The 14,314-nt window shown below is 21.7% G+C and overlaps 1 protein-coding gene across 1 annotated transcript in view; it reads left to right on the forward strand.

Annotated features, from left to right (window-relative positions):
- Positions 1–14,314, forward strand: part of LOC122508444 (dipeptidase 1-like) — a 238,973-nt gene that overhangs the window by 13,499 nt on the left and 211,160 nt on the right. The gene's annotated exons all lie outside the window — the stretch shown is intronic.

A 14,314-nucleotide genomic window follows, 5' to 3' on the forward strand; every position in this document is an offset into this window, starting at 1 on the left:
AGAAATTCAATTATTTTCAAAAATAATAAAATTTTTTGCAAAATTTGAATTATTTTAAAGATTGTAATCAATTTTTTGGGCAAGAATTCAATTAATTTTCTAAATAATAACATTTTTCTTAAGAATTTAATTTTTTTTTTTTAATTAAAATCGATGCAAAAATTAAATTATTTCTGTAAATAATGAAACTCATTGTAGAATTTTAATTATTTTTTCATACAATTTTAAATGAATTCCGCGAAAAGTGCAATTATTTAAAAAAAAATTTTATTAAAATAATTCAATTATTTAAAAAAAAAAGTTTAATAAAATTTTATGCAAACATTTAATTATTTTCAAAAATAATAAAAATTTGACTGCAATTCAATTATTATTTTCATAAAAAATAATTTCAAATTCTAGAAAATAATAATTGAAATAAAATGATGAAAATAATTTTGATGAAGTTACAGTAACAATAATATTCTTATAATATAAAAATAATGATTTTATCTCTCGTTCATCTTTAATTATTAAAAAACATGAAGAAATCGATCACTCCGAGTCTTTGACTCAGAGCAATCGCTTTCTTCATATTTTATAACAATACTTTTATAAGTTGTTTAATTTTATAAAAAGGTTTGAATTTGAAATTTTTGAATGTCTTAATTCCTGTTTTTCTTCTTTTTCTAAAACAAAATAATAATTTTGTTTAAAAAATTGTGATTCATAAAGAACAATAATCCAAAATAAATAAATTTTCTATTTCTTAATCACAGATGTTTAACAATTTTCTAATTTTGTTTAGTAGTATCTAAAGAACAAAAATCTGCATAATTTCAATTTGACAATACATAATATTTAGCAAAATTTTAGTCGTTTAATAAAAAGAAGTGAAAAAAATTCTGATGATTTCTATTTGTCATTACAATTTTGAATTATAAACTTTATAAAAAAAATTATATAATTTAATTTCCTAGGGAGATATAAAATAAAAATAAAATTTCTACTTTTGCAATCCATTAGGTGAATCAAATTTCTTTTTCGCAATGTATTCGTTTTTTTTATTATGAACCGTAAAACAATATGGAACCGTAGAAAAATCGTGAGGAGAAAAAGAAATGAATATTTTCAATCTATAAAAAGTGACTTTTAATTTCAGTTTGTGTTTGAATAAGTTGAGAAACGTCCGGAAAGAGGAAAAAAAAAGGCTACTCCCCATGGATATTGTAGATTGCAATAACAATCGACATGCTTTTCAAAATATTAATCGACCAATATTTTTCTAAATTCCTATGTGAAATCGTAAAAGTAATGAACAAACGGAAACAAGTTTTTTTGTTTGAAAAAGAAGAAAGACAAAAAAAGAAAAAAAAGAAAACGGAAATCGAATGCCGATTACATCGTGAAAAAACTATTCGTGTATAAATTCTCAACAATACGATTATCATTCACAAGAAATTTTTTTTATTTCCAATTTATCAACTTTTTTTTTTGTCAAATTGAAGAAGTATTAGTTTTCAAAAAGTCTTTATGTTACTCTGCATAGTTGAAAAAAGAATTCTATATTTTATTTGTTAACAAAAACAAAAACAAAAACTAATTAAATGAAAATAAAAAGAAAAATAAAACAAAAAAAAGAAAAAATTCATATGAAAAATTTTTTTACCTAATATTCCAAGAAAAGAAAAAATATACCAAAAAAAGTAAACAAAAAAGAAAAAATAATAAAAGAGAAAATATAACAAAAAAGGAGAACAAAAAATAAAAAAAAAGAGAAAAAAGAAAAAAGAAAACGAAAAAGGAACCAAAAAAAAGAAAATAAACAATACAAAATGGAAACAAATGAAAAGGAAAAATGAAAAGAAAATATGAAAAGAAAGAAGAAAATTGGAAAAAATGAAAAAAAGAACAAAAATTTTCATTGTAAAAATGTAAAATATTTTAGAAACTAACTTCTAGAATTGTATATTGACAAAATTTACTTAAGAGACGTATATCGAGAATCGATAAAAGCCGAGAATTTTCAGATCAGAAGGAAAAAGTCACACAATATTAAAAAAAAAAGTAGGGCAAAAATAGGTAGGAATCTCTTTCTCTCTCTCATCTCTTGAAAAATGGCAAAAACAAAGAATTTGACGGGATTTTGTTGTGATTTTTTGAAATGTTGAATCACGTTTGGTTTCACATGTGTGGCACGTTCACTGCTCACTCGACATATTACATATGTATGACTCACATTCACATTTGCGAGCTAATATATATATATATACTCAGTTATTTTTCTGTTTCAAAAATTGCAAAAATGTTTGAATAATTTCTGAAGCTTTTAACGACAGTAAGTCTTTGAAAGGTTGTCAATTATAAAAAATTTAAGGAAAGACGGTAAGAAAACGGAAAAAGCACTTTTACCTTTGACATGCCCTTAAAATACATATCTTAAAAATCTTCTGACTGCATAACTTACTTTATTATTTATTTATTGCAATTTTTTTTTATTTTTTAATTTAAAAATTTTTTTAATTTTATTATTTTTTTTCATTATTTCTCCAAAGGGAAATAATTAAACTCCATATTTATAATAATCCACATTTAAACCCAGAAAGTATTTTTAAATACCTAGGGTAATAATGAGTACTTTATAGACTGCATGCAGATTAATAAAGTACCTATTCTCGCTCTAGGATAATAATGAGTACTTTATTGATCTGCCAGTGGTCAATAAAGTGCCTATTATTTCCCTAGGGCAAGAATAGTCAATTTATTAACCCTTTGACAATGGGCACTTTATTGACCGGCCCATTTAAAAAAGTAGCAAAAAGTAGCTTTCAAACTAAAAAATAGTAGTAAAAAAGTATCTATCGAAAAATTAAACTTGACGACCAAAAAAACTCGTTTTAAACACTTGACAAAACTGAAAAAAATTCCATTTTATATTTTGTTTTCCTGACTATTTTATTTTATTTTTCTTTCGACTAATTTTATGCAAATTCTAATTTAATTAATTGAATTCTTAGGAAGATTTTTACAAAAAATAATAATAAAAATAAAAATAAAATAATAATAATAATTACTTTGTTGAATAATTGAATTCTGTTTGGAAATTTAATTAAAATAGTAGATATTAAATTTAAAAGTCATTGAATTGCGACAAGTTTTTAAAAATAATTGAATTTTACAAAGAATTCTTTAAAAATTTTTGAGAATAATTGAATATCTGTGTGCGGAATTTTATTAAATTTTTTTGAAAATAATAGAATTCCTAAAAAGGGTTGTTATTATTTATGAAAATAATTGAATTCTTGTTGAAGAATTTTATTAAAATCTAAAAAGAATAATTGAATTATTGAAAAAAAAATTTCATTTAAATTTTATTTTAAATAATTGATTTCTTTCGAACAATTTTATTAAAATATTTGAAAATAATTGAACTCCTGTGAAAAGTTCTAACATTTTTGTAAATAATTGAATTCTTCTAAACAATTTTAAAAAAAAAACTTTTCTTTTAAATAATTGATTTTGTCGAGGAATTGAAATTAAATTTTTTAAGAATAATTAAAATTTTTGAGCAATTCCTGTAAAATTTTATTAAGAATAATTGAAATCCTCCGAAGAATTTTATTATTAATAAAAATAATTGAAATCTTCCAAAGAATTTTATTTTTTATAATGATAATTGAATTGTTACGAAGAATTTTATTATAATTTTTGAAAATAATTGAAATCCTCCAAAGAATTTTATTATTCAAGAAAATAATTGAAATCTTCAAAAAAATTTTACTTTTTATGAAGAGAATTGAATTTTTTAGGAAGAATTTTATTAAAATATTTGAACATAATTGAAATCCTTTGAAAAATTTTATTATTTATGAAAATAGTTTAAATCTTGCGAAAATTTTTTTTTAATTTTTGAAAAATAATATTATTTTTTCAATGAAAATTTAAATTCTTTGCAGGAATTTAGTTAAGATTGTATTGAAAATAATTGAATATTTCGGAAGAATTTTATTAAAATGTTAGAAAAAAATTGAATTCTTTTGGTGAAATTTGATTGACAATAATTGAATTTTTGCAAAGATTTTTCTATTTTAAAAAACAATTGAATTCTTTCGAAAGTTTTATTAAAATTTTATTAAAAATAATTGGATTTTTGCAATAAATTTTATTATTTATAAAAATAACTGAATTCTTCCGAAGAATGTTATATTATTAATTTGAAATAATTGAACTATTGCGAAAAATAAAAATTTTAATAATATATTTAAAAAGAATTGAATTTCTTTGAAAAATTTTGTTATTTTTTAAAATAATAGAATTCTTCATAAGAATTTAATAACCATTGCTTTAAATAATTAATAATTTCGAAATATAATAAATATTATAAAAATTGTATTTCATACAAATTGAATTCTTGTAAAAAACTTTATTTGTGAAAATAATAGAATTTTTCGATTAATTTTATAAATAATTGAAATTCTTCGATGAGTTTTATTATTCATGAAACTAATTGAATTCTAACGAAGATTTAAAAAAAAAAATTTTACTAATTGAATTTCCACGAAAAATGTTATTAGTGAAATTAATTGAATTAATGTGAAATTTCGAAATTTTTTTTTGTAAATGACATTCTAAATTAATTGAATTCCTGTAGAAATTTTATTATCTATGGAAATAATTGAATTTTGGTTGCATTTTATCAATTTTTTTTTAATAATTGAATTCTTTTTGCGAAATTTTATGAAAATACGAAATATTGAAAATAGAATTTCGAATATTCTTTTGAAAATAATTAAATCGTTTTAAAGAATTTGATTAAAATTTTTGAAAATAGTTTTTTGATTTCCAGTATTAGCGAATTTAAAGTATTATTACCCTAGGGCAATAATGGTCACTTTATTGACCACTTGAATTATTTAAAGACCTCTTTTTTCAAAAACCATCAAAATTTTTCTTCAAGACCTATAATTATACCCAAAAATAAATTCTTTCACCCAAAATAAAATACCTCCTTCTAATTGTATTTTATTGTCATTGTTTTCTTTTCCCGTGAAATTTTCCCAGTGAATTTCTTTTTATTGGTCAGGTTTGTTGAGATTATTCCTGGTATACACAATGAGAGTCAGTTGTATGATACGGTGGCTCTCTGGCATGAAGCCCAGAGTTGTTGCAAGCGTTGTATGTCGTTAAATAATCTGTTCATGTATGTATACATATATATTGTATAATATATCTATAGAGATGTGCATGTTTATGTATAAAAGTGTATATACGCAAAGGAATAGGGAGAGAGAGAGGGGGGAGAGAGGGGAGACAAGTGTTCTTACGTCCTGTTTCCCACAGGGAGGCACCGTAAAGAACACCCTTTCTCTGACGATCCCGTGGGGTGTTACCCAGACCCATGAAGTCATATTTTAGCCACAACCAAGGTGAGCAAGTGCTCTTGTCTTTGGTTAAGATACATGTGTTCTTCTTTTCACATTTTACATTTTTATATCTTCCATACTATATATACACGTGCAGATTTTTATTCGCTTTTTGTGCAAGAAAAAAAAAAAGAGAAACAAAAAATTAAAACGAAAATGGAGGGAAAAAAAATAAAAAGGCTGAGAAAATTCTTTGGGGGATAAGAGTCGATTTTTACTAACAATAAAAGGTTGAAAAATTGTCGGGTAATAAAAAAAATTTATGAAGAAAAAAGGAAAAAAAAACTTTTTTAAAAAATGCAAAAATTAAGTTATATTTAATTTTAAGGAATTTAAGAATTTATTTAATTTTATTTCATTTCAAATAAATAAATTACTTCGATGAAATTTCACTTTGTGTTAAAAGCGAAAAAAGTAAAAGATTAATTAAAATTCAATTGATTAATTGAAAGTTACAATTAAATTGTGAATAACAAAATAACTCTGAATTATAAATAAAAACGAATTGTAAATTTTAAAAATCGATAATTTTTAGAATTTTGAGAATTTTGACCATTTGATGATTAATTTAATGTTATATTGAAAATGTAGAATTAAGAAAGAAAAAAAATCATTCGTGTTATAAAAACATGATTAATGGTTTCAAAAATGTAAACTGTTATATATACACACAGAGGGAAAATGCAAGGCTCAGTATAAAATTGAAGATAAGAGAAGAAAGAACATAAATCATAGTCGAAGGAGAACGAAAGATATGAGACATAAGTTTTATGTCAACGTGCGAGGCTTTATGTTCTTTAGTTTTAACTCTAATGTATAATGAAAATACGAAAGTACTCTTGAAAATGTCTCCTTTCTGATCTCTTTCCACTCGAATTGTGACATTAAAAAATAAAATAAAAGTAGGAAAAAAGATCACAGAAATGCTGTATTAAAAGTAGATTTTCAAAAAAAGAATTTTATTATTACTTTTAAGTTTTAATTTTTTATTAAGTTTTTCTGAAATGTCTGATTATTCCCGAACTTGTTCTACTTGAAATTTTACATCAATTACCAGTTTCTAAATATAATTATTTTTTATAAATAATTTTTTTAAATGTCCGACTATTTCTAAACCTTTACTACTGAAATTTTAATTTTCAATCATAAATAGGTATATTAAGTAAAAATTCAATTAATAATGGAAATTATAAATATTTAAATTCAAATGTAAATTAATTTAATCTTTATAAAAAAAACAAATATATTTGTATAATGTATATGAAAAAAATAGCAAAGAAGGTAAAAATCGCGGTGGTTTTTCGTTCAAAACTCCTCCGAACAAGTTTGCCTGACTATGAAACTGACCCCTTTTTCTACTGTCTGACTAGAATAAAACTCATTCCACTTAAACTACATCACAAGTCGATGAATTATTACCAACCGCAAGTATAATGTGATTTTCGTTTCGTTTCTTTCAAATTGTTTCCATTTATTTTCCCCACCAGTGTTTTTCTAATGTCTGACTATACCTGAAACTTTTCTACTTACAATAAAAATCTTGAAAGAATTGAACTAAATTTTTGGCGATAATTTTAAATTAATATTTATAATTATTTTTCCATGGTTTCTCTACTGTCTGACTATATCACAACCTTTTCTACTTAAATTAAAGATTTAAAAAATATTTAATACAATCTTCTTGTTATTTACAATTTGTATTCATTTTTTTCAATCATTTTTATCGTTTTTGTAATGTCTGACTAAATCTAAACCTTTTCCACTTTTCCACAGCAGGGTTGCCACGCAACCTGGAAACCTGGAAAACCTGGAAATGTCAGGGAATTTTATAAACCTTGAAAAATCCTGGAAAAGTCAAGGAATTTTGATCGAAATCCTGGAAAATTATTGTTTTCTAAAGTTGTTGTGCTTATTCTTGAAATCTAATTTTACTCAAATATTTCTAAATTAATTCAATTTTAAAAGAGTTGCGTTTACAATTTTTATAAGTAGGTGAACTTCAAAAGGTTTTAATTTGAAATTTTAGAAAATTTCAATTTTGTTTTTGAATGAATGAATTAAATACTAAAAATTTCACAGGAATTCTATTATTTACAAATTTTTTTTTATAAATTTCTTCGCAATAATTCAATTATTTTCATGAAGAATAATACTTTTTACCAGGAATTAAATTATTTTCATATATAGGTTTTCAATTATTTTCATAAATAATAAAAATCATCGCAGAATTTCAATTATTTTTAATACAATTTTAATGGAATTTCTCGAAAAATGTAATTATTCTTAAAAATTTTATTATAATTCATAAAAAAAATTAAATTATTTTAAAAAGCCTTCCTATAATTTATGTATTATTTCCAAAAATTTTAATGAAATTCTTTTTAACAATTCAATTCTTTTTCAAAATAATTTTAATAAAATTCTTCGTAGAATTAAATTAATTTTAATAATTTATCAAAATTCAATTATTTTTAATATCTACGTATTTCAATAAAATTTCACAAAAGAATTCAATTATTTAAAAAGCAATGTATCATTAGAATTCGTCTCATGAATTCAATTATTTTCAAAAGTAATAAAATTCTTCACTGAAATTCAATTATGGTCAAAAGTTTAAAAAAATTCTCGTCAAAATTTCAATTATCTTTATAAATAATAAAATTATTCTTCAAAATTCAATTATTTTTAAATAATTTAATAAAACTCTTGGCAAAATTTCAATTATTTTGAAAAACATTTCTCAATTCAATCAAATTTTTTTTTACAAATATTTCATTTATTTTTAATGCAATTTTAATCTAGTTTCTTGAAAATGGAAATTGTTCTTAGAAATTTTATTAAAATTCGTCAAATGAATTTTAATTATTTAAAAATTTGTTGATAAAATTCTTCATGAGAGTTCAATTTTAAGAAACATTCAATTATTCAATAAATTATTTATTTTCGTATTTAAATAATTGAATTCTCGTAGAATTTTCTAATAAAAATTGATTTACATATGAATTTCAGTTAAAATTTTAGATAATAATTGAATATTAAACTCTAAATTTTAATTAGTAAAAATGCTTTCTAATTTGAAATAGTGACTGACTTTTTGCTTTTGAATTATCAAATTTTACCAATAAATAGTCGTTTCTACTAATTTAATAGTAAAATTTACTAATTCAAAAGCAAAAAGTCAGTCACTAATTTCAAAATAGTAAACATTTTTACTAATTCAAATTTCAAGAGAAAGTACTATAGCGTGAATTTTTAAAAATAATTGAATTTTGAAAAGGTTTCAAATTATAATCTCTGAAAGTTTGAATTTTTCATACTTTTAACTAAAAATTGTGTAGATTTAATTTTTTTTTAAAGTTTAATGTAACATTTTTGAAATTATTTGAAGTTTTTATTTTCTAATATATATTTAATTGAAGAATTTCCGAATAATCGATGAAACGTAAAATTGAATTGTAAACAAAAGGATTTGAAAATTTTCAAAGAAATTTTTCAAAAATTATTAAAAATGAATGAATAATTAATTTAAAGAAGAATTTTAGTTAAAAATTCTAGAAAATAATTGAATTGAAAGGAGAATAATTTATAATTTATAAAACATGAAGATAGCGATTGCTCCGAGTCGAAGACTCGGAGTGATCGATATCTTCATGTTTTATAACAATTTTCTGAAAATTGTTTAATTTCAAAAAGGTTTGAATTTGAATCTTTTGAAGAATTTTAATTCCTATCGAAAAATAATAATTAAATATTTATTTAAAAAAGAAGCTGTAGAACATTTTTCTGAGTAATAATTTTTAAACTGATTGAGAATATTCTTTAGAGTCAAGAAGTAAAAAATTTGGCTGAAATTTAATTTTGTCAGGGAAAAACAAAATTAAATTTTTGTTTGCAACAAATGTAGTTTTAAAAACCTGGAAAAATTACGTTTTTTAACCTGGAAAACCTGTAAATGTCAGGGAATTTGAAATGAGCGTGGCAACCCTGCACAGTCTTGAGAGAACAGAGAAGTTAACAGAATTCTCGAGTGTAATTTTTAATTACAGTATTTATAATTATTTTTCTATGATTTCTCTAGTGTCTGACGTTTTTCACTGAAAATACAGTTTGGAAAAAGCAACTCCATTTTTTGTCTGTAATTTGTTATTATTGGTTATATTTATTTTCCTAACATTCTTTTAATGTACGACTATATCGAAACTTCTTCTACTTAAAGTACAATTCTACAAGAATCTAATGCAATTTTTGCTTGTATTTATATTTATTGATTCCTATCACTCTTTTAATGTCTGACTATATCTAAATTTGTTTCGCTTTATAACTATTTACATTTATTTCACTTAAATTACAAGTTTGAAAAAATCTACCAAATACAATTTTCTTTTGTAATTTCCATAATTATATTTACTTTTCTTTATTTTTTAAAGTCTGACTAAATCTAAACCTTTTTCACTTAAATTACAATCTTGAAAAAATTTAACAGAATTCTCGTATGTAATTTTTTAATTAGTATTTATAATTATTTTTCAATCCTTTCGATAATGTCTGACTATTTCTGAACCTATTTCACTTAAATTACATTTTTGAAAAAATCAAATACAAGTTCCCGATGTAATTTTCGATTAGTGTTTATATTTATTTATTCCTATCACTTTTATAATGTCCGACTATATCTAAACCAATTTCACTTAAATTATAACTTTGAAAAAATCTACCAAATACAATTTTCTTTTTCAATTTTCAATTAGTGTTTATCGTTTTTCTAATGTCTGACTAAATATAAACCTATTCCACTTAAATTACAATTATACCTAAAAACTAAATATGATTTTAGTCTATAAGTTTCAATTAGTATATTTATATTCTATTCCTATCGATAGAAAATGTTTTATTGTCCGTCTATATCTCAACCTTTTCTACTTAAATGACAATATTCTAAAACTAGAAGACAATTCTTTCGTCTCTAATTTTCAAATAGTCTTTATATCCCTAACTTTTTTTTGTCCGACTATTTCTAAACCTTCTCCACTTAAATTACAACCACATTCAAGAATATAGTAAAAATTTGCCTTTTTCTTCAATTAAAAATAAGTGAAAAAAATATTCATTGACTAAATATACTTTTTCGAAATGTCTGACTATAATCGACCATTTTCACTAAATATTTAATATTTATCAATTAATAAACAGTGTGAAAATATTTTCTGCCGAATTCTCTAGGATCGTAAATATTAATTAAAGTTGTCGCAGTGGTGAGATGAATCAGTACCTACCCCACCCATAGGTGGGGTAGGAGGGGGAGACTGAGAAAGAGAAAGAGATAGAGAGAGAGAGAGAGATGCTAAAGGGAAATTAATGTCTGACTTAGAATTGTTGATTCAAAATTATTACACATAATATGCAAGTAATTCGAGTGGTTTTCAAAACAGTAGAATATCGTCGCGGAAACAGTGCGTGATGTTTATGGTTTCCTATGTAACGATCAGAGCTTGGGTTTGTTATGCTTTTGCAAATACAACACTTTACAATTCCCGTAATTTAACAATGCATAAACACACATACATCCTCAAAATCTTCCCTCTCTTTATTTCTCTCTCTCCCTCTCTCTGTCTCTCTAAATATCTATATGTATATACCACAAACACTGAATGAATTTACGTGTCGGATATACAAATGAGCTTTTGCGTGCTTGCCGATGGCACAATTTTCTCTCTAAATATAATATTAAAATCGTCAAAAAATAATTTAATGATCGAAAAATTAAATTTATATTTTTTTCGAACTCTTTTTTCAAAATTTAATTTTTCAATTAAATTTGATAATATGCCTGATAATATTTAAAATTACAAAAATAAAGATTTTAAGTTTAACATATAATTAAGTAACATACAATTGAAAATATAAATTAGAAATATAAATTACAAAAAAAATAAATATATTCAATCTATAAAGAAGCGTTGGTTATAAAATAAAGAGAAAAACGAAAATACATTCAAATATTTGCCAAAATGAAATTCAATAGTATTTCAAATATTTGGTTTAAATTATGAAATTATTTTACATTCTCGCAAGGGACTATTAACTGCACAAAATGAAAATTAGTAGAAAGGCTCCTATGCATAATTCACCCTTTATATTTTGCATTGTTCGTGGTTTATGTGTGACGTTAAATTAAATTTCAATTTACCGAAATTATTTCTGTCTGATATTATCATGTGTTATTAAATTCTTGTTTTTTTATATAATTATTGTATATTTATATTTGGCATTAATTATGAAACAAAAATGTTTGAAAGGAATCAGTGTCAAAATAATTTTTAAATTTTTATATCTAAATATATATTATGTAAATTTATAAACTATAATTACTATTTGTTTTACTATTTATTACTTTTTGTTATTAGTATTAATATTTATTACTCTTTATTATTTTTTATTCCTATTTTTTACTGTTTTTCACTATTTTTCACTACTTTTTACTATTTTTAACTGTCTTTTACTATTTTTTTTACTATATTTACTATTTTTACTATTATTATCAAAAATTGTAATAAAATTAAAAATAATTATTTTGAATCAAATTCTTGAAAATTTAAATTATTTAAAAAATTTCCAAATATTTACTTATAAAATTTCCATAATCAGAACTTCATTTTTTCACAATTTTAGATAAAATTATATTAAAAACTTAAATAATTTTTTAAATAAATATTTAATTATTATTAATTTCTTCACAGCAATTGAAACTTGAAAGAAAAGTTTTAAACTTTTGGAAATTTAATTTTTACTGAAAATTGCAACAGTTTTTATAATAAAAATCTTTTCTAAATTAATTATAAATTTATAACTAATATCTTTTAAAAAAATTATTCTATAAATAATTCAACTATTTAAAATAAATTTAATTATTTACAGAACTAAGAAAAATCGAGGTATTATTTTAAAATTCTAATTCTAATTCAGTTTATTTAATTTAAAAATAAAAATTATTAGATTCAAGTAAATATTTATTTGATGGTAAGTAATCGTTTTGTTGAATAAAATAAATTCTTTTCTCTACTTTTATTACAATTTCACTACAACTTATTGTATTTCAGAAAAAAAAATAATACTAACAATAAATTTATACTTATAATAAAATAAAAATAATAATTCCTTTCCTATAAAAACAATAACAGTATAATAATAAAATAAATTAAATTAAAAGAAATAGTGAAAATAATAATAATACTGTTATTGAATAAAAAAGTAATAGACTTTAAAATTTGATAAACTGTGATTAAATGAAATAGATTCGAAATCACATTTATATGTAGATATTGAATGGACAGAATTGTAATTTTCGAGAACCATGAAATGAATGTTTTTGACTTTATTACAGCTTTGTGATTCAAAATTAACCGCTAAAGGACAAAAAATAACGTGTACCATATGAAGTTACATCTCGTGTTTGGTTCGTTTTTGTTAAATTTAAATTAGTATACAAAACCTTTTAGTGAGTTTCATATATACATATCGGACCACCATTTCTCTTTCGAGAGAGAGAGAATGTTTTACATTTTCAACGAACAACAGACATATGCCCTGCAGACTCGTTAAGTTAATAAAGCAAACGTGACTATTAGAGTGATTCATTTTTAACGAAAGTTTCCAATTTTACTGAGAAACTTGACGGACAAAAAAAAATTCATTACATTACAGTTGGTTGACGTATTATACACGCAATACCACACTGGGACAATGGAACGAAATTTTCTCGCTGAATTTTCCTAATGATGATGTTATTTCTTATTTTTACAAAAAAAAAATGTATCTTTATTTTTAATTTTAATTTGTATTTTATTATATTTTGTCTTCTGTTTTATTCCTATTTTCTAAATTCTTTTTTCATATTGAGTCATGTTAAATATATTTTATCATCCAATAATTTCTTAAATAAATATTTGTTTTAATTTAATTTAATATTTATTTAATATTTTTTTCTTTATTTTAACAGTTTCAATTGAATTTAATAAAGTGAAATCGAAATAATTAAACTATATTCATTGGATTGAATTAATTAAATTAAATTCATTGAATTTGTGTTAATTAAATTACTTGAATTAAATTACTTGAATCGAATTAATTAAATTAAATAAATCCAATTGAATTAATTGAATCAAAGAAATTAATTAAATTAATTAAATTCAAATAATGGAATTAAATTTATTGAAACGATTGGATTGAAATAAAATAATTTAATTCGAATTAACGAAATTAAATTTATTAAATTAAATTTATTGAATTAAATTAATCAAATTAAAGTTATTCAACTCCAATTAATGAACTAAATTCATTGAATTGAATTAATTTATTACCATTTCTTAAATTGAATGCATTTAATCGAATTAAATTCTATCAGTCCAATTAATTAAATAAAATTTATTGAATTTGTGTTAATTAAATTAAATTAATTGAATCGAATAAATTGAATTAAATTAATTAAATTTAACTAATGGAATTTAATTCATTAAATTTACATACCATGAATTGAATTTATTGAATCGATTGAAATGAAATAAAATAATTGAATTCGAATTAATGAAATTAACTTCATTAAATTAAATTTATTGAATTAAATTCCTTGAATTGAATTTATTGCATTAAATTCCTTGAATTGAATTTATTGCATTAAATTCCTTCAATTGAATTTATTAAATTAAATTAATCAAATTAAAGTTCTTTAACTCGAATTAATTAAATTAAATTCATTGAATTCGCATAAAATGAACAAAATTCATTGAATTCAATTCCTTAAATTTTTTATATTTAATAAAATTAAATTAATTGAAACGAATGAATCAAATTGAATTAATTAAATTCAAATAATGGAATTAAATTTATTAAATTAAATACCTTGAATTGAATTTATT

The sequence above is a fragment of the Leptopilina heterotoma genome, unplaced genomic scaffold, assembly GCF_015476425.1.
Source record: "Leptopilina heterotoma isolate Lh14 unplaced genomic scaffold, ASM1547642v1 Lhet_54, whole genome shotgun sequence".
Lineage (NCBI taxonomy): Eukaryota > Metazoa > Arthropoda > Insecta > Hymenoptera > Figitidae > Leptopilina > Leptopilina heterotoma.